This window comes from Canis aureus, chromosome 15, assembly GCF_053574225.1.
Source record: "Canis aureus isolate CA01 chromosome 15, VMU_Caureus_v.1.0, whole genome shotgun sequence".
Taxonomy (NCBI): Eukaryota; Metazoa; Chordata; class Mammalia; order Carnivora; family Canidae; genus Canis; species Canis aureus.
The window spans coordinates 68,333,078-68,354,362 of NC_135625.1; the positions used below are offsets into that span (position 1 = coordinate 68,333,078).

General features: G+C 35.8%; 1 long non-coding RNA gene across 1 annotated transcript in view; it reads right to left on the bottom strand.

Annotated features, from left to right (window-relative positions):
* Positions 1-1,736: 1,736 nt before the first annotated feature.
* LOC144285082 (uncharacterized) overlaps positions 1,737-21,285 on the bottom strand; it is a 52,679-nt gene continuing 33,130 nt past the window's right edge. The window contains exon 3 of the long non-coding RNA XR_013353537.1: positions 1,737-2,507. This is a non-coding gene — a long non-coding RNA (uncharacterized LOC144285082). The remainder of the gene's footprint in view (positions 2,508-21,285) is intronic.

The following is a 21,285-nucleotide window of genomic DNA, read 5'->3' on the forward strand; positions in this document are numbered from 1 at the left end:
AACCCTATTATCTCTCTTTGGGGAACAGCTTTTGGCTTGCTACTGGGCCTTGGTAGAGACTGATGCTACCAAGTTACTATGCAGTCTGAGCTTCCGGTATTAAGCTAGACATCGTCTGACCAATAAAGCCATAGGGTCGGGCATGCACAGCAGTATTCCATTGTTGAATGGAAGCGGTCCATACAAGATTAGGCTTGTACATGCCCTGAAGGCACAAGGAAATTACACGAAGACATAACCCAAAAGCCCACGGACCTCACTCCTGCTACATTACCTTCTCTCTCCTAGCCTGCATCTATGGCCTCCTAGGGATGTCTGCACTGTTAGTTGACTAGGAAAGTGAAAGCTGAAGCTTGGTTTACAGATAATATGCACGCACCATTCAAAAGTGGACAAATGTGGCACCACAGTCCCTTTCTGGGACATCCATGAAGGACAGTGGTGAAAGGAAATCTTCTGAGTGGGAACAATCAGGTGCAGCTAATTGTTCATTTTGCTTTGGAAGAAGTAGTCAGAAGTATGGTTTTGGGCTGTGGCCAACGGTTTAGCTGGATGGTTAGCAATTTGGAAGGAATATGATTAGAAAATTGGTGAGAAAGAGGTGTGGGGAGGAGAAATGTGGATAGACCTTTGAGTGTTCAATAAACATGAAGATATTTTTGGGAGGTACTGTACTGTGTGGGATCATTGATCTCAATTAGCAAGGGGAAATTGGGCTGCTACTACACGGTGGAAATAAGGCCAAGGGTGTCTGAAATACAAGTGAGCCTTTAGGATGACTTTTACTACTACCAGTTTCTGTGATTAAAGCTGATGGAAAACTACAATGATCCAATTCAGGCAGGAGTATTAATGATCCCCACACTTCAGAAATGAAGATTTGTGTAATCCGTCTGTCTAAGAAATCCACCTAAGCCCCACACATTATTAAAAAGCTCAAAATGGATATCAAGCATATGTATACTGTAAAACTATAAAACTCTTAGAAGATAAAATAGGAGGAATTCCTTGTGCCCTGGGTCTTGGTAAAGAGTTCTTAAACACGACAAAAAATGGGGCAGCTGGGTGGCTCAGTTAACGAAGCCTTGGACTTTGGCCCAGGTCATGATCTCAGGGTCCTGGGATTGAGCCCTGTGTGAGGCTCTGTGCTGAGCTGGGAGTCTGCTTGAGGATTCTCTCTCTCCCTTTGCAAACCCCCCCCCCCATCTCTCTAAAATAAATAAATCTTTAAAAACAAAACAAACGAAAAATCCCAGGGCACCAAAAGCATGATCTGTAATAGGAAAAATTGGACTTCATAAAAATAAAATAATTTGTTCTCTGAAAGATTCTGTTAAAAAGATAAAAAGACAAGCTACATCCTGAGAGAATATTTACATGCTATATTATTTGACAAAGGAGTCTTATCTAGATTATGTGAAGAAGCCTGAGAACTCGATGTTTAAAAACCAAACAATCTAATTATAAAATGGACACCCAAAAAGAAAGACACAAAGAGAAATTTCACTGAATAAGATATACAAATGACAGATAAGCACATGAAAAGATGTTCAACGTCACTACCCTTTAGTAAAGTATTGAGACCATGATAAGGTATCACTACAAGCTATCAAAATAACTAAAATATAAGATAATGGCATATGCATGTTACCTCAAACTGGATTAAAGACCTAAATATAAGATCCCAAACTCCAAAACTCCTAGCAGAAAACACGGGGGAAAGCTTCATAACATTGGATTTGGCAGTGATTTCTGGGACGTGACACCAAAAGCAGAGGCAATAATAGCAAAGACAAATGGGACTACATCAAACTTTAAAACACTCATGCATCAAAGGGCACAATGGACAGAGTGAAAAAAGTCTATAGAATGGGAGAAAAGATTTATAAATCATTAAAGTGATAAGGGATTAATAATATAAGGAGTATGTAGACAACTCCTACAACTCAATAGAAAAAAATCAAGTAAGTTGGTTTAAAAAGGATTCAACAATATGAACTGACCTTTCTCCAAAGAAGATATACAAATGACCAACAAGTTTACAAAAAGATGCTCAACATCACTAATCATTAGAGAAATGCAAATCAAAACCACAGTTAAATATCACTCCACACCCATTAGGAAGAGTACTATCAAAAGATCAGAAAATAACAAGTGTTGACAAGGATGTGGAAAAATTAGAAGCTCTGGAAAACCACTATGGGAAACCGTGTGGCAGTTCCTCAAAAAAAAGCAAAAGTAGAACTACCGTGTAATTTATCAATTTCATTTCTGGGTATAATCCAAAAGAATCGAAAGCAGGTCTTGAGATATTTCCACACCCCTGTTCATAGCAGCATTATTCACAAAAGGTGAACACAAGGGGATCCCTGGGTGACTCAGCGGTTTAGCGCCTGCCTTTGGCCCAGGGTGTGATCCTGGAGTCCCAGAATCAAGTCCCGCGTCGGGCTCCTGGCATGGAGCCTGCTTCTCCCTCTGCCTGTGGCTCTGCCTCTCTCTCTCTATGTCTATCATGAATAAACAAATAAAATCTTTTTAAAAAAAAGGTAAACACAAGAAATCCATGAATGGATGGAAGAATATACAGAGTGTGGTATATACATTTACTGGCATGTCATTCAACCTTAAAAGGCAATCCTGTCACACACTACAGAATGGACATTAAGCCTAGTATTATGAACCAGTCACAATATGACAAATATTATATGATTCCAGTTAATGAGGTATCTTAAGTAGCCAAATTCATAGCAATAGAAAGAATGGTGGTTACCAGATGTTGGGATTAAGGGGAGAAGGAGGGCATTGGTTAATAGGCATAGAATTTCAGATTTGAAAGATGGAAAAGTTTTGGAGATCCATTGCACAACAACATGAATATACTTAATACCTCTGAGTTATATGCTTATAAACAGTGAAGATGGTTGATTTTACATTATTTGTAGTGTACCATAATTTTTAAGAAGATAATCACATACTAAATATTGAGGAGGATGTACAGCAACTGGATTGCTCCTACACTGTTGTAGGATTGTAAATGTCCCAGCCACTTTGGAAAACAGTTTTGCAGTTACTTTAAACATTGACTATACCTGTATCACACAGTACATCAGTTGTGCTTCTGGGCATTTGTTTCAGAGAAATGAAAACTTATGTTTACACAAAGATTCGTATACAGTTGTTCAGAGTAATGCAAAACTGTTGTCTGTTTGTGGTAGCCATACTGCAAAACAACTATAGAGTTTGTCAGTAGGCAAACATTAAATGAACTGTGGGCCACTGATATCAGGAATTTTACTCCACAGTGAAAAGAATTTAGCTACTGATGCCTGCACAACGTGGATGGATCCAGAGACTAATGCTCAGTGATAAAAACCAAATCCCAGAAGATTATATGCTGTATAATTATATGATATTTATATAGCAATCTAGAAATAGCAAAAATAAAATGATGATTATTATTTTTATTTATTCATGAGAGGCACAGAGAAAGAGGCAGAGACACAGGCAGGGGGAGAAGCAGGCTCCTGCGGGGAGCCCGATGTGGGACTCGATCCCAGAACCCCAGGGTCACACCCTGAGCTGAAGGCAGACGCTCAACCGCTGAGCCACTCAGGCATCTCTGGGTGGAATAGTTTTTTTTTTTTTTTTTTTTTTTAATTTTATTTATTTATGATAGTCACAGAGAGAGAGAGAGGCGCAGAGACAGGCAGAGGGAGAAGCAGGCTCCACGCACCGGGAGCCCGATGTGGGACTCGATCCCGGGTCTCCAGGATCGCGCCCTGGGCCAAAGGCAGGCGCCAAACCTCTGCGCCACCCAGGGATCCCTGGGTGGAATAGTTTTGTATCTTGAGGGAGGTAGCAGTTACATGAACCTACACATGAGCCAAATACTGTACATACACATTGCATCGTCATCAAATTGTTCTATTGTGAAAGATATAATCATTAGGGGAAAAACTTGGTGAAGGGTTAATATGACTTTTCTGCCCTGATAACCTCCTGTGAATCTATAATTATTTCAAAAAGAAACATTTAAATAAAAGAGATTTTTTCCTGTATTTAAAGTTGTGTACATTATATCACTGACCCTGTATTGAGAATTAAAATAAAAACTGGATTGATTTGGTCATTGAACAAGACAAAGCAATATGCTTGTTTTATATGGAAATTTCAGAAACCTGAAATTCAACTCTGAATAGTCACCACCCCAGTCTCAGGGATGCTGCACTGTGGCCAGTGTCCGCATAGTTTGGTCAGCTGAGAGAACTGAACTTCTGATTAGCATCCCATCATTACTCTGGAACCCTGAGGAATAATTTACAACTAGGCCAACCTGGGAGCCATCTGTTACATCAGAAGGTAATTGTGCACTTGTGACTGAAGGTCTTAATGACCCTAACAAGAGATACCCGGCACCACCGAGTCCCACTCAGGCTCCTGTGTACATGCCGGGCTGAGTCACTGTACACAAGGCCAATTCCATTTTGGATAACAAAGCAGCTAGTGCCCAGGGGGAGATGAAGTCACACGGCCCCCTTCCCCATAACCCTGACATCCTGCCATTGCTCTTCAGCACGGCCCATGAGCGTTGTCCTCCTGCCCTGGAGCCACGGAGACGGGCTTTGGTAAGGATGCTGCTGTGACTGGGGTCTCAGGGCTGCAAAGGAGATACTAAGTCTTTTCCTGAATTCTGCTACTCATTTTATTCTCTTCTTTTCAAATCTAAACTTGATCTTCTAACTCTTAAAATTTCCCCTTTATTTCAGATTTCTTCTTTGTATTAATTTTTTATGGTACGATAAGCATTTTGGTTTTGCTATACCACTTTATAAAAAAGATGTTATCTATTTACTCATGAGAGACAGAGAAAGAGAGGGAGGCAGAGGGACAGGCAGGCTCCCCACAGAGCAGGGTCCCCAATGCAGGACTCAATCCAGGGACTTGGGGATCACGACCTGAGCTGAAGGCAGATGCTCAAACGCTGAGCCACCCAGGTGCCCCTACTATACCACTTTTTAAAAATTGTTCTATTATCTTCTTTTGCTATTATATTAGTTAATTCCCCATTCATTAAATTCTTTTCTTAAATTTCTCCTTTGGCTTTCCTGGCTATATCCATCTTTCTTCTTTAATTGCATTTATTTAAAAAAATCTACGTTTAATTGAGATAACATTATTAGTGCACATTGTCTTACGTATACTTGATGATAGATTGACATATACCATGTACTGATTGCGTAGCCTAGTCTTTGCCTTTCCTCCTTATTCCTTCCTGGTCCTTCTCACTTTCGAGCTCATCCAACTTACTACTCCTTCTATTCCCATTTCTTGCTTTCTTTTATTGGTTGCACTTTCTCTTCAGCTTTTATGCACTTTTTGTTGTTTTTAAAGATTTATTTATTTATTTGAGAGAGTGTGTGAGCAAGTGTGGGGTGTGGGAGGGGCAGGGGGAGAATGAAAGAGAATCTTAAGTAGACTCTGCTTTGAGTGTGGAGCAGGACCCGGCTCCAACTCAGGACCCATGAGGTCATGATCTGAGCCAAAACCAAGAGTTGGACACTTAACCAACTGCACCATCCAGGTGCCCTGTATGTACTTGTTTTTAAGCCATTTTTAAAGATACTCTACAGTCTTTTATTTCTTTTAATTATGTACCGAATCGTTTTCCCCCAGGTTAGTGTTTTATGTAATTTTTCTCATTATTCCATTTATCTGTTTCTGCAACCCTGTCACTCTCCCTTTCTGTTAATAATCACGGTATTTCTGCTGTTTCCAAGATCTTCACCACCATACCCTCTTTTCAGAAGTACATTTGTTGTCCTTTTGCATTTCTTCCCCTTTTCCTTTGTTTCTTTTATAGTCAATATTCCTTCTTCTAGCCTGAGTACAATGCACATACCCAAATACATTCTGCATACCAGAATTTGCAGTTATGTTTGTGGCAAAGAACTCCTCCTCCCTAGGGCTTGTTAGCACACTCACTTTATAGTCTTAATTTTGGAGAGATAAAAATCTTTTAATATTTTTATTTACACTTGGGCTTTTAAAAAATTCAAGAAAAATATATCAGGTCTAATCTCTTGAAGATTCTTCTATAAAATATTTAATAGATTTATTTCTACAATTAGGTGTTCAATGCATATGAAAATGATATTTTATGTGACATGATATCAGACATATCTCAGGTCATACTTAGAAAAGAACCTACACTACGGAAACCATACTTCTTTACTTGATCATATGTATTGGGACTAAAAAACTGTGTTGATTGACTGCTGGGAACTCTAATTTGTTTCATAAGGTGCTCCTGGCACCAAACCCATCATATCTTAATGATGTAGCTTCATACTGATTTACCTTGATACTTCATGGAAAAATTCTTTACATTCTTTTCTTCCTTTAAAATTGCTTTGATTATTTTTGACATTGTGAGTATCATAGACATTTGTACAGGTGAAAAAATCATCTTGAGAATCAGACCTGGATTCTATAATACTTATGCATCATTGTGGAAACATGGACATTATTTGCATATTATATCTTTGAGGCTTTGAACATGAAAAATTATATGCTTTTTCTCTTACTGCTTTCACATGTCTTTTGTTTTTATTTATACTTACTTGATATTTTTATACTGTTTAAGTAGTATCTCAACCTTAAACTTTATTTTATAGAAGGAGTTTGTTTCTGATATATAAATGCAAATGGTTATAGTATAGTGATATTTTTATCATTTACCTTGTAAAATTCTTATTTGTAATTTTTAAACTCTAGATTCTTTGCAGTTTATACTTAGAAAATGATACCGTCTAATGAGAAAATTGTGGGTTTTTTTTCCTTTCCAAAATGTGTGCTAGTCATTTTCTTGCCTTAGCTTGTAGATCATCTCCTCTGGTACAAAAAATGGTGAGTCAACCTGGTATTTTCCCGTTCACAGAAAGGTTGCAGTATTTAGTCATTTTGCAGGATGATCACAGGCCCAGATAATAATTATTTTCCTAAGTTAAGCATGTACCATTTTGTTCTTTGTTTTCTACCATTTGTTTTAATTTTGAATGCACTTTGAATTTTATCAAGGAATTTTGATACAAGTATTGAGGTAGTCATAGTTTTAAGTTGTGAATATAGTTAATTTTATTGACTTATTTATTTATTTGATTTTTTTTTACTAATTTATTTTTTTAATTTAAATTCAATTTCCTGACATATAGTACATCATTAGTTTCAGATGGAGTTTTCAATAATTCTTCAATTGTGTATAACACCCAGTGCTCATTCCATCACGGGTATCCTTAATGCCCATCACCCAGTTACCCCTTCACCACCAACCTCCAGCAATCCTCGGTTTGTTTCCCAGACATAAGAGTCTCTCATGGTTTGTCTTCCTCTCTAATTTTTCCCCATTCAATTTACCCTTCTTCCCATACAGTCCCTTGCACTATTTCTTATATTTGGCATATGAGTGAAACCATATGATAATTTTACTTTTTCCTGCCCATTTGGAGGATTTTTTTTTATTTTTATTTTTTTACTAATTGCTATGATTGAAAATTCCAGGATAATACTGAAGGGAAGCAGTGAAAGCAGGCATCTTTGTCTTGTGCTTGATCTTAGGAGGAGAGCTTTCAGTTTTTCAGGCACCATTTAGTATGGTGCTACTTTTGGGGTTTTCATATATGCCCTTTCTCCTGTTGAGGAAGTTACCCTCTATTCCTAGAATATTGAGTTGTGTTTTTTTTTTATCATGAAAGGATGCTGTTTTTTCCTCCCAAATGCACTGAAATGATGGTATGGATTTTCCCCTTATTCCATTAATGTGCTGTATTATAGTATTTGATTTTATATGTTGAACCACCGTTGCATTCCTAGGATAAAGTTCACTTGATCATAGTATGTCCTCCTTTTAATATGATACTGGATTTAGTTTGCTAGTATTTTGTTGGGGAATTATGCATTTATGTTCATAAGGGATTTTGTCCCCCCCCCCTTTTATTTTCCTTGTGATGCCTTCGTCTGGCTATGACATCAGTATAATGCTGACTTCATGGAATATGTTAGGCACTGTTCCCTCCTATTCTTTTTTTTATTTATGATAGTCACACACAGAGAGACAGATAGAGAGAGAGGCAGAGACACAGGCAGAGGGAGAAGCAGGCCCCATGCACCAGGAGCCCAACATGGGATTCAATCCTGGGCCTCCAGGATCGCACCCTGGGCAAAAGGCAGGCGCTAAACCGCTGCACCACCCAGGGATCCCCTGTTCCCTCCTATTCTTTTTTTTCTTTTTTCTTTTTTCTTTTCTTTCTTTTTTTTTTTTTGTTCCCTCCTATTCTTTGGAAGAATTTGAGAGGCATTAGGATAAATTTTTTTTGGAAATTCACTAGTTAAGCCACATGATCCTGAGCTCTTTTGAAGGGAAAGGTTCTTGACTACTAATTTAAGCTCTTTATTTGTTTAGGACTGTTTAGATTTATTTTCTATGTTTTCTTTTTTTAAAGATTTCATTTATTTATGATAGACATAGGGAGAGAGAGAGGCAGAGACACAGGCAGAGGGAGAGGCAGGCTCCATGCCGGAAGCCCGACGTGGGACTCGATCCTGGGACTCCAGGATGGTACCCTGGGCCAAAAGCAGGCGCCAAACTGCTGAGCCACCCAGGGATCCATATTTTCTATATTTTCTTGAGTAGGTTTGGTAAATTTTATGTTTTTAGGAATTTGTCAATTTCATCTAAGTTATCTAGTTTGTTGATATAAAACTTCATAATATTCTTACATAATATTTTTTTTTCTGTAACATTGTTAGTCATGTGCCTACTTACTTTTTTATTTTAGTGCTTGGAATCTTCTTTCTTTTTTTCTTAATCAATCCATCTAAGATTAGTCAATTTTGTCAATCTTTGCAAGGAACAAACATTTTGTTTTACGGAATTTATTGTACTCTTACTCTCTGTTTTGTTTCTCTGTCCTAATCTTTATTATCATTTCCTTCTGCTACCTAGGGTAAATTTGCTCCTCTTTTTCTAGTTTCTTTATATATAAAATGATATTATTGTGTTGCGTTCTATCTTCCTTTTAAATGAACATTTACAGTGGTAAATTTCAAATTTTAGGCAAAATAAACAATATATTCTAAACCAATAGGCCAAAGATAAAATTCAGAAAATGCTCAGAGTTAGAACTGGTAAATGAATTCAACAACATGACACATGAAAAGATGCTCAATGTCACTGATCATCAGGGAAATTCATATCAAAACTATGAGACATTATCTCACATCTGTCTGAATGTCTAAAATCAAGATCACAAGAAACAATAAGGGAAGGTGAAGATAAGGGGAACCTCTTGTATTTTGGTGAGAATACAAACCTGTGGAGCCAGTTGTGTTCCCTCAAAAAGATAAAAATGAAACTGCCCTACCATCAAGCAATTGCATCGAATCGAATCGAAAAAATCGAATCGAATCGAATCGAATTTGAAAGAAGCGTATCAAATCAAATCGAAAATAGAAAAGAATCAATTCGCATCGAAAAGAATCGAATCGAATATAATCAAATCGAATCGAAAAGAATCGAATCGAATGAAATCAAAAAGAATCGAATCGAATTGAATCTAAAAGAATCGAATCGAATCGAAAAGATCGAATCGAAACAAAAAGAATTGAAAAGAATCGAACAGAATCGAATCAAAAAGGATCATATCGAATTGAATCGAATCAAATCGAAAAGAATCGAATCGAATTGAATCGAATTGAAAATAATCACAACGTATCGAATCAAAAAGAATCAAATAGAATCGAATCGCATCGAAAAGAATGGAATTGATTCGAAAAGAATCGAATCAAATCGAATCGAAAAGAATTGAATCAAATCGAAAAGAATCTAATCGAATCGAAAAGAATAGAATCTAATCGAATCGAGAAGAATCGAATAAAAAAGAATTGAATCGAATCGAAATGAATCGAGGGGAATAGAATCGAAGCGAAGCAAAAGAATCGAATCGAATCGAAAAGAATCGAATCAATTTGAATCGAAAAGAATTGAATCGATTGAAATTGAATTGAATCGAAAAGAATCGAATAGAACCGAATTGAATCGAATCGAAAAGAATCGAACGAATCAAATCTAAAAGAATCGAATACAATTGAATAAAGAATCGAAATGAATCAAGTGGAATCGAATCAAAGCGAAGCGAAAAGAATTGAATCGAATCGAGAAAATCGACACGAATCGAATTGAATCGAAAGAATTGAATCGAATCGAATTGAATCGAAAGAATAGAATCAAATTGAATCGAATAGAATCGAAAAGATTTGAACTGAATCGAAACGAGAAGAATCGAATCTAATCGAAAAGAATCGAATTGAATTGAATCTAATCGAAAAGAATCGAATCAATTCGAATCGAATAAATCGAAAAGAATCGAATCAATTCGAGTGGAATTGAATCGAAAAGAATCGAATCGTATCGAATCGAATCGAAAAGAATCAAATCGAATCAAATTGAATTGAAAAGATTCGGATCGAATTGAATCGAAAATAATCAAATCAAATCGAATCGAAAAGAATCAAATCGAATCGAAAAGAATCAAATTGAATGGAAAAGAATCGAATCGAATAGAATAGAATCTAATTAAAAAGAATCGAATCGAATTGAAATGAATCGAGTGAAATCGAATCAAAGCTGAGCGAAAAGAATCGAATCGAATAGAAAAGAATTGAAACGAATCAAATTGAATCGAACACATTTGAATTGAATCGAATCAAAATAAGCAAAATCGAATCGAATCGAAAAGAATTGAATCAAATCGAATCAAAAAGAATCAAATCGATTCGAATCGAATTGAATTAAAAAGAATTGAATCGTATCGAATCGAATCGAAAAGAATCAAATCTCATCGAAGAGAATCGAATCGAATCAAAGTGAATCGAAGAGAATGGAATCAATTCGAATCGAATAGAATCGAAAAGAAATGAATTGAACAAAATCGAATTGAATCAAAAAAATAGAATCGAAACGAAAAGAATTGAAACGAATCAAATCGAAATGAATCGAATAGAATCGAATTGAAAAGAATCGTATCAAATCGAATCGAAACAAAAAGAATCAATTCGCATCGAAAAAAATCGCATCGAAAAGAATGGAATCTAATCGAAAAGAATCAAATTGAATCAAAAAGAATCGATAGAATAGAATCAAATCGAATCGAATTGAATTGAAAAGAATTGAATCGAAAAGACTTGAATCGAATCAAATTGAATCGAAAGAATAGAATCAAATCGAATCGAATTGAATCGAAAAGAATCGATTAGAATCGAATCAAAAAGATACAAATCGTATCGAAATGAATCGAGTGGAATTGAATCAAATCAAAGCGAAAAGAATGGAATCGAATCGAAAAGAATCGAAACGAATCAAATTGAATCGAAAAGAATTGAATCGAATCGAACTGAATTGAAAGAATAGAATCAAATCGAATCGAATTGAATTGAAAAGATTTGAATCGAAACAAATAGAAAAGAATCGAATTGAAAAGAATCGAATTGTATCGAATCGAATCGAAAAGAAACAAATCGAATCGAATCGAATCAAAAAGAATCGAATCGAATCGAATTGAATCGAATCCATTGAAATCGAATTGAATAGAAAAGAATCGAATCAAACAGTATCGAATCGAATCAAAAAGAATCGAATCAAATCAATTTGGAAAAATCGAATCGAAAAGAATCGAATCGAAACGAAAAGAATCAAGTCGAATCCAATCCAATCCAATCAAATCGAAAAGAATCGAATAGAATCAAATTGAAAAGAATCGAATCAAATCAAATCGAAAAGATTCGAATCGAAAAGAATCGAATCGAAACGAAAAGAATCATATCGAATTGAATTGAAAAGAATCGAATCAAATCGTATCAAAAATACTCGAATAGAATTGAATCAAATCGAAAGAAACGAATCGTATCGAATTGAATGGAAAAGAATCAAATCGAATCGAATTGAAAATACTGGAATCGAATCGAAACGAATCGAATTGAATCGAATTGAAAAGAATCGAATCTAATCAAATCGAAAATAATAGAATACAATCGATTCGCTTCAAAAAAATTGAATCGAATATAATCGAATCGAAAAGAAACGAATTGAATCGAATCAAAAAGAATCGAATCGAATCAAATCGAAAAGAATCGAATCGAAAAGAATCAAATCGAAATGAAAAAAATCGAATCGAATCGAATCGATTAGAAAAGAATCGAATTGAATCGAAAAGAATCGAATTGAATCAATCGAAAAGAAATGCATCGAATCGAATCGAAAAGAATCGAATGGAATTGAATTGAAAAGAATCGAATCGAATCGAAAAGAATCGACTCAAATCAAATTGAATTGAAAGGAATAGAATCAAATCGTATTGAATCGAAAAGAATTGAGTTGATTCAAATCGAATTGGATCGAAAAGAAGAAATCGATTCGAAACGAATCGAAAAGAATCGAAACGAATCGAATTGAAAAGAATCAAATCGAATCTATATGAAAAGAATTGAATCGAATCGAAAATAATCAAATCATATCGAATTGAATCGAAAATAATCAAATAGAATCGAATCAAAAAATAGAATCAATCAGAATAAATCGAGTAGAATCGAATTGATTTGCAGCGAAAAGAATCGAATCAAATGGAAAAGAATCGAAATGAATCTAAAAGAATTGAATTGAATCGAACTGAACTAATAGAATCAAATCGAATCGAATTGAATTGAAAAGATTTGAATCGAATTGAATTGAAACGACAAGAATCGAATTGAATGGAAAAGAATCGAATCGAATCGAAAAGAATCGAGTCGATTTGAATCGAATCAAATTGAAAAGAATCGAATTGAAACAAAAAGAATCGAATCGAATTGAATCAAAAAGAATCGAATCAAATCGAATTGAATCGAAAAGAATCAAATCGATTCGAATCGAATTGAATCCAAAAGAAACAAATCGAACAGTATCGACTCAAATCGAAAAGAATCGAATACAAAAAAAAATAGAATCGAATCAAATCTAGAAGAATCAAATAGATTCGAATCGAAAAGAATCGTATCGAATTGAATTGAATTGAATCGAAAAGAATCAAATCGGATTGAATCAAATTGTAGAGAATTGCATCGAATCGAAAGGAATCGAAAAGAATCGAATCGCATCGAAAAGAATCTAATCGAAAAGAATCGAATCAAATCGAATCGAATAGAAAAGAATCGAATCCAATTGAAAAAATCGAATCGAATGGAATCGAAAAGAATCGAATCGAATCAAATTGAAAATAATCTAATCGAAACGAATTGAATGGAAAAGAATCAAATCGAATCGAATTGAAAAGAATCGAATCGAATCGTATTGAATTGAAAAGAATCGAATCGAAAAGAATCCAATCAAACTGAATCGAATTGAAAAGAATCAAATCCAATCAAAAAAATCGAATCGAATCCAATGGAATCCGAAAGAATACAATCGAATCGAAACAAAAAAATCGAATCGAATCAAATCGAATTGAAAAGAATTGAATCGAATCGAATCGAAAATAATCGAACAGAATTGAATCGAATCAAATTGAATTGAAAATATTTGAATCGAATCAAATCGAATCAAAAAGAATCGAATCGAATTGAATTGAATCGAAAAGAATCGAATCGAACCAAAAGAATCGGATCGAATTGAATCGTATCAAATTGAATAAAAAAATCGAACTGAATCGAATCGAAAAGAATTGAGTCGAATCGAATCGAAAAGAAACAATAAGAATCGAATCGAAAAGAATGGAATCAAATCGAATCAAAACGATAAGAATCGAATCAAACCGAAAGAATCGAATCGAATTGAATCAAATTGAATCAAACAGAATCGAATCAAATCGAATGGAATCGAAAATATTTGAAACAAATTGAATCGAATCGAAAAGAATCAAATCGAATTGAATCGAAATGTATCAAATCGAATCGAAAAGAATCGCAATGAATCAAAAAGAATCAAATTGAATGGAATCGAATTGAAAAGAATCGAATCGAAAAGAATTGAATCGAATCGAAAAGAATCGAATCGAATCGAAAAGAAGTGAATCGAATTGAATCGAATCGAATTGAATCGAATCAAATCCAATCGAATCGAAAAAAATCGAAAAGGATCAAATCCAATTGAATCGAAAAGAATCGAAAAGGATCGAAGCCAATTGAATCGAAAAGAATCGAATCGAATCGAAACGAATTGAATCAAATAGAATAGAATCGAATCGAAAAGAATCAAATAGAATCGAATGCAACCGAATCAAAAAGAATCATCGAATCAAATCGAATCGAAAAAATCGAATCGAATTGAATTGAATTGAATCGAAAAGAACTGAATAGAATCGAATAGAAAAGAAACGAATTGAATCGATAACAAATCGAATCGAATAGAAAAGAATCGAATCCAATCGAAAAAATTGAATCGAATTGAATGGAATCGAAAAGAATCGAATGGAATCGAAAAGAATCGAATCGAATCAAATCGAAAAGAATCGAATCAAAAATAATCGAATCGAAACTAATCGAATCGAAAAGAATCGAATTGAAAAGAATCGAATCGAATCGTATTGAATTGAAAAGAATCGAATCAAAAAGAATCCAATCGAACTGAATCGAATCGAAAAGAATCAAATCCAATCAAAAAAATCTAATCGAATCAAATGGAATCCGAAAGAATACAATCGAATCGAAACAAAAAAATCGAATCGAATCGAATTGAATTGAAAAGAATTGAATCGAATTGAATCGAATCGAATCGAAAACAATTGAACAGAATTGATTCGAATCAAATCAAATCGAAAATATTTGAATCGAATCGAATCGAATCAAAAAGAATTGAATCGAATTGAATTGAATCGAAAAGAATCGAATTGAATCGAACTGAAAGAATAGGATTGAATTGAATCGTATCAAATCGAATCGAGAAAAATCGAATTGAATCGAATAGAAAAGAATTGAGTCGAATCGAATCAAAAAGTAACGAATCAAATCGAATCGAACAGAATCGAATCAAATCGAATGGAATCGAAAATATTTGAAATGAATTGAATCGAATCGAATCGAATCGAAAAGAATCGAATTGAATTGAATCGAATCGAAAAGCATCGAAAACGATCGAATGGAATCGAATCGAAAAGAATCGAATTGAATCGAATCGAATCGAAAAGAATCGAATCGAATTGAATCGAAAAGAATTGAATCGAATCAAATCCAATCGAATCGAAAAAAATCGAAAAGGATCAAATCCAATCGAATCGAAAAGAATCGAAAAGGATCGAATCCAATCGAATCGAGAAGAATCAAATCGAATCAAATCGACAAGAATCAAATCGAATCAAATCGAATCGAAAAAATCTAATTGAACAGAATTGAAAAGAATCGAATTGAATCAAACAGAAACGATTCGAATCAAAAGAATCGACTCGAATATAATCTAATAGAAAAGAATCGAATCGAGTCGAATTGAAAAGAATCGAATCAAATTGAATCGAACAGAATTGAATCGAATCCAATCGAAAATATTCGAATCGAATTGAATCAAAAAGAATTGAATCGAATTGAATTGAATCGAAAGAATTGAATCAAATAGAATTGTATCAAATCGAATAAAAAAGAATCGAATCGAATCGAAAAGAATCTAATCGAATTGAATTGAAAAGAATCAAAAAGGATCGAATCAAATAAAAAAAGTCGAATAGAATCGAATGGAAAAGAATTGAATCAAATCTAATTGAATCAAATCGAAAAAAATTGAATCGAATCGAAAACAACTGACTCGAATCGAATCGAACTGAATCGAATTGAAAAATATCAAAACGAATTGAATCGAATTGAAAAGAATTGAATCAAATAAAAAGAATCGAATCGAATAGAAAAGAATCAAATCGAATTGAAGAGAATCGAATCGCATCGAATCCAAAAGAATCGAATAGAATTGAATCGATCCGAGTCGAAAAGAATCGAATCAAATCGAATCAAAAAATTGAATTGAATGGAACTGAATTGAATAGAATAGAATCAAATAGAATCGAACAGAAATAATTGAATCGAATTGAATCGTATCAAATAAAATCGAAAAGAACCGAATCGAATCGAAAAGAATCAAATAGAATCGAATCGAAAAGAATCGAAAAGTATCGAATCAAATAGAAAAAAATCGAATCGAATCGAATCAAAGAATCGAAACAAATCGAATCTATACAAAAATTATCGAATCAAATCGTAACAGATTGAATCGAATCGAAATGAAAACAATCTAATCAAATCGAAACGAATCGTCTCGAAAAGAATCGAAACGAATCGAAAAGAATCGAATCGAATTGAATCGAATTGAAAAGAATCGAAAGGAATTGAATAGAAAGAATCGAATCGAATCAAATCAAATCAAATCAAATAGAATCCAATCGAATCAAAAATATTCGAATCGAATCGAAAAGAATCGCATCAAATCAAATAGAAAAGAATCGAATTGAAACGAAAAAAATTGAATCGAATTGAAAAGAATCGAATCTAATCGAATCGAGGCGAAAAAAACGAATCTAATCGAATCGAATGGAAAAGAATTGAATTGAATTGAATCGAATCGAAAAGAATCGAATTGAATCGACTGGAATAGAAAAGAATCGAATAGAATCAAGTAGAATCGAATAGAAAAGAATCAAATCAAACCAAATAGAAAAGAATCAAATCGAATTGAATTGAACCGAATAGAAAAGAATCTAATCGAATGGAATAGATTTGAATTAAATAGAAGAGATTCAAATAGAATTGAATCGAGTCGAAAAGAAAAGAATCGAATCGAAACGAATCGAAAAGAATTGAATAAATCTAATCAAATTCAAAAGAATCGTATTAAATCGAATCAAATCGAATAGAAAAGAATCGAATCGAATCGAATCGAGTAGAATAGAAAAGATTCGAATCGAACAGAATCAAATAGGAAAGAATCGAATCGATTCGAATCAAATATAAAAAGAATAGAATAGAATAGAATAGAATAGATTTGAATCAAATCGAGGCGAATAATATCGAATAGAATAGAAAAGAATCGAATTGAATTGAATAAAAAAGAATCGAATTAAATCAAATCGAAATGAATCGAATAGAATAGAATAGAAAAGAATCGGATCGTATAAAAAAAGAATCGAATCAAATCGAAAAGAATAGAATTGAATGAATAGAAAAGAATCGAATCGAATCGAATAGAAAAGTTTCGAATCGATCGATTCAAATAGAAAAGAATCGAATCGAATTGAATAGGAAAGAATCGAATCGAATTGAATCTAATTGAAACGAATAGAAGAGGAAAGAATCGAATTGAATAGAAAAGAATCTAATCTAATCGAATCGAATAGAATAGGATAGAGTAGAATAGAAAAGAATTGAAACAAATCGAATTGAATCGAAGAGAAAAAGAATCAAATCGAAATGAATTGAATTGAATCAAATAGAATACAAAAGAATAGAATCGAATAGAAATGAATCGAATCGAAACAAATCGAATAGAAAAAATCGAATCGAATCGAATAGAAAGAATAGAATAGAAAAGAATCAAATCAAAAAGAATGAATCGAATCTAATAGAAAAGAATCGAATCGAATTGAATCTAATTGAAACGAATAGAATAGAAAAGAATCGAATCAAATCGATAGGAAAAGATTTGAATCGAATCGAATCGAAAAGAAACGAATTGAATCGAATCGAATAGAAAAGAATTGAATCGAATAGAAAAGAATCGAATCGAATAGAAAAGAATCGAATCGAATCCAATCGAATCGAATAGAATTTAATCGAATAGAAAGACTTGAATCAAATCCAATCGAATCTAATCGAATAGAAAAGAATAAAATCGAATTGAATCTAATCAAAATGAATAAAATAGAAAAGAATCAAATCGAATCGAATAGAAAAGAATTGAATCGAATCGAATGGAATAGAAAAGATTCGAATCGAATCGAATTGAATCGGATCGAATGGAAAAGAATCGAATTGAATCGAATCGAAATGAATCGAGTAAAATAGAATCGAATAGAAAAGAAACGAATTGAATCGAATAGAAAAGAATCGAATCCAATCGAGTAGAATCGAATAGAAAAGAATCGAATCGAATAGGATAGAGTAGAATAGAAAAGAATTGAATCGAATAGAATAGAAAAGAATCGAATCAAATCAAATCGAATAGAATAGGATAGAGTAGAATAGAAATGAATCAAATTGAATCAAACAGAAAAGAATCGAATCGAATCGAATAAAATAGAAAAGAATCGAATAGAATCGAATAGGATAGAGTAGAATAGAAAAGAATCGAATCAAATCTAGTCAAATCAAATAGAAAAGAATCGAATCGAATTTAATTTAATTTAATAGAATAGAAAATAATCGAATCGAATAGAAAAGAATTGATTCGAATCAAATCGATTAGAAAAGAATCAAATAGAATAGAATAGAATAGAATAGAAAACAATTGAATCGAATTGAATCTAATTGAAATGAATAGAATAGAAAAGAATCGAATCGAATCGAACCAAATAGAAAAGATTCGAATCGAATCGAATTTAATCTAATCGAATTGATAGGAAAATGTTCGAATCGAATCGAACCGAATTGAATGGAAAATAATCTAACTGAATCGAATGGAATCAAATAGAAAAGAATCGAATCGAATTGAATAGAAAAGAATCGAATCGAATGGAAAAGAATCGAATAGAATCGAATAGAATAGAACAGAAAAGAATCAAATCGAATTGAATCAAATAGAGAAGAATGTAGTCGAATCAAATCGAATCGAATAGAAAAGAATTGTATCAAATCAAATTGAATCGAATCGAATAGAATAGAATAAAGTAGAATAGAAACGAATCGAATCGAATCGAATAGAAAAGAATGGAATCGAATAGAAAAAATCGAATCGTATCGAGTTGAATAGAATAGAGTAGAATAGAAAAGAATTGAATCGAATCAAATCTAATTGAATGAATCGAATCAAATATAAAAGAATGGAATCGAATCGAAGAGAAAAGATTCGAATCAAATCGAGTCAAATATCGAACAGAATAGAAAAGAATCAAAATGAATCAAATAGAAAAGAATCGAATTGAATCAAATAAAAAAAAAGAATTGAATCGAATCGAATCGAAAAGAATACAAGGAATCGAATAGAAAAGAATTGAATAGAAAAAAATTGAATCGTATCAAGTCAAATAGAGTAGAATAGAAAAGAATCGAATTGAATCAAATCGAATCGAATGAATCGAATTAAATATAAAAGAATGGAATCGAATCGAATAGAATAGAATAGAAAAGATTCGAATCGAATCAAGTCGAATAATATCGAACAGAATAGAAAAGAATCAAATTGAATCGAATAGAAAAGAATCGAATTGAATCGAATCAAAAAAAAAGAATCGAATTGAATTGAATCGAAAAGAATCGAAGGAATTGAATAGAAAATAATTGAATCAAATCGAATCGAATCGAATCAAATAGAAAAAACAGGGAGCACAGACCTCCCAGGTAGCTTTGCACAGACCCTGGTGACCTGAGGATCCCTGGCTGTCACTCTGTCCCAGCCCCTCCTTGCCCGTGGGGCACAGGCTGAGTCCCAGTAAAGTCTGTGGGGTCCTGACCCTGGCGTCTGGCCGCCCCTGGAAGGCACGTGGGGACGTCAGCTGTGTGTGCCTGGTGGAGCCAATGCAGGGCCTGGGTGGTGCCCCCTCCTCCTCTCTGGGGGTCTCTCCATGCCCCGTGCACAGACTTCTGGGAGACACAGAAACGGGCTGGCTGTGCATTTTCGCACACTTTATTGACATTCTACAGCAAAGGGGCTCAGAGTGTGTGCCTTCCCCTGGGGAGGGAGACCTTTCTGTCCTTTAGGGGAGGGCAAGAATCACACAGGGTGGGGGGCTGGTGCTGGAGTCCCCCACCTGGGAGCATGTGTGGACTCTGTGTGGGGGGCGTGTGTCCTGAGGTTTCAGCCTGAGTGACGGTTCTGAGGACAGCAGAGCTGACCTGGACCTGCAGCTCATGGGCTCCTGCGCTGGGTCCCCGCAGGGCAGCTGGACCCGGGCCTCAGCACCCCTGGGGCCCCAGCACCTGGAGGAGCCTGCCTCCTGCTGTGGGTGTGGGTGGGGCCCACCGGCCTACCCCTGCTCTCCCCACCCTGCAGTGTCCCAGGATCCCCAGGGCTGCCCTAAGTCAGCGACCTGGATCTGTGGGGCATGCCCAGGGCCCAGGAGGCCACATGCAGCTGTGAGAGGGCTTGCTCAGCCCGGGGCCAGAATGCAGGGCTGGCCAGGGCCATGGAGGGCTGGATCCCATTAGTCATTGTGTTGGGTCTGGAGGGGGGCTAAAATCACCCCAGCCCCACAGAGCCCGGGGCCAGGCCAGCCCAGGTCCCACTGGGTTAGGGGCCGATGTCCTGTGCAGGGTGTGCCGCCCTCCAGGAGGGACAGTGGGCGGAGGCAGGGCACAGTGGGTCCTCTGTACCACTCACTTGCACCCACCCTGTCGGGGGCTCCCTGCCTCCCCTCCTCCCTACAACCCCTGGGTACTCTATTGGACACCCGGGTTTCTGATGGGAGCAGGGTATCCAGAGAACCCCAGGGAGGCTGAGCATGTCCCACAGGGGGCAGCTGCACCGGGTCCTTACTGGGGGCCAATGGTGTGGGGGTGGATGGTTTGGGGGCAGGGATATGATGGTGGTGGAGTGTGGGGGATGCTGTAGGGTGGATGGTGTTGGGGTATAGTGTGGGTGGTGATTGTGTGGGGCTGTGTGGGTGTGAGGGGGATGGTGTAGGTGGGATGCCTTTGGGGATGATGATGTAGGGAGATGTTGTGTGGGTGGGGAATGAAGGGGATGACATGGAGGGCCTCCGGACACAGGGCATCCCCATTCTCTAAGAGGCACACGGAGACGTCTACAGATAAAGGCGACCCCAGTCTGGGGTTTGCTGTGACACCTGCCCCTGGGGCCCCCTGTGGTCAGTGCAGGGCCCTGGCTGAACCGGGGGCATTATCTGGGGGTCATCATACTATGTATGTTTGCAAATTGCAAATTGTCTCAAATAAAATGCATAGAATTTAGAAATATATAAAGCACCGAGAGTGGGTGTCACCCTGACCCGTCCGACCCTCATCAGATCGATGTGTGTCCTGCTCCAGCCACCACCATGCCACCTGGCACCCAGGTCCTGTTACTGCCCGCCACGGCCCACACCCCAGCCCCCTGCTCCTCAGGGTGCCGTC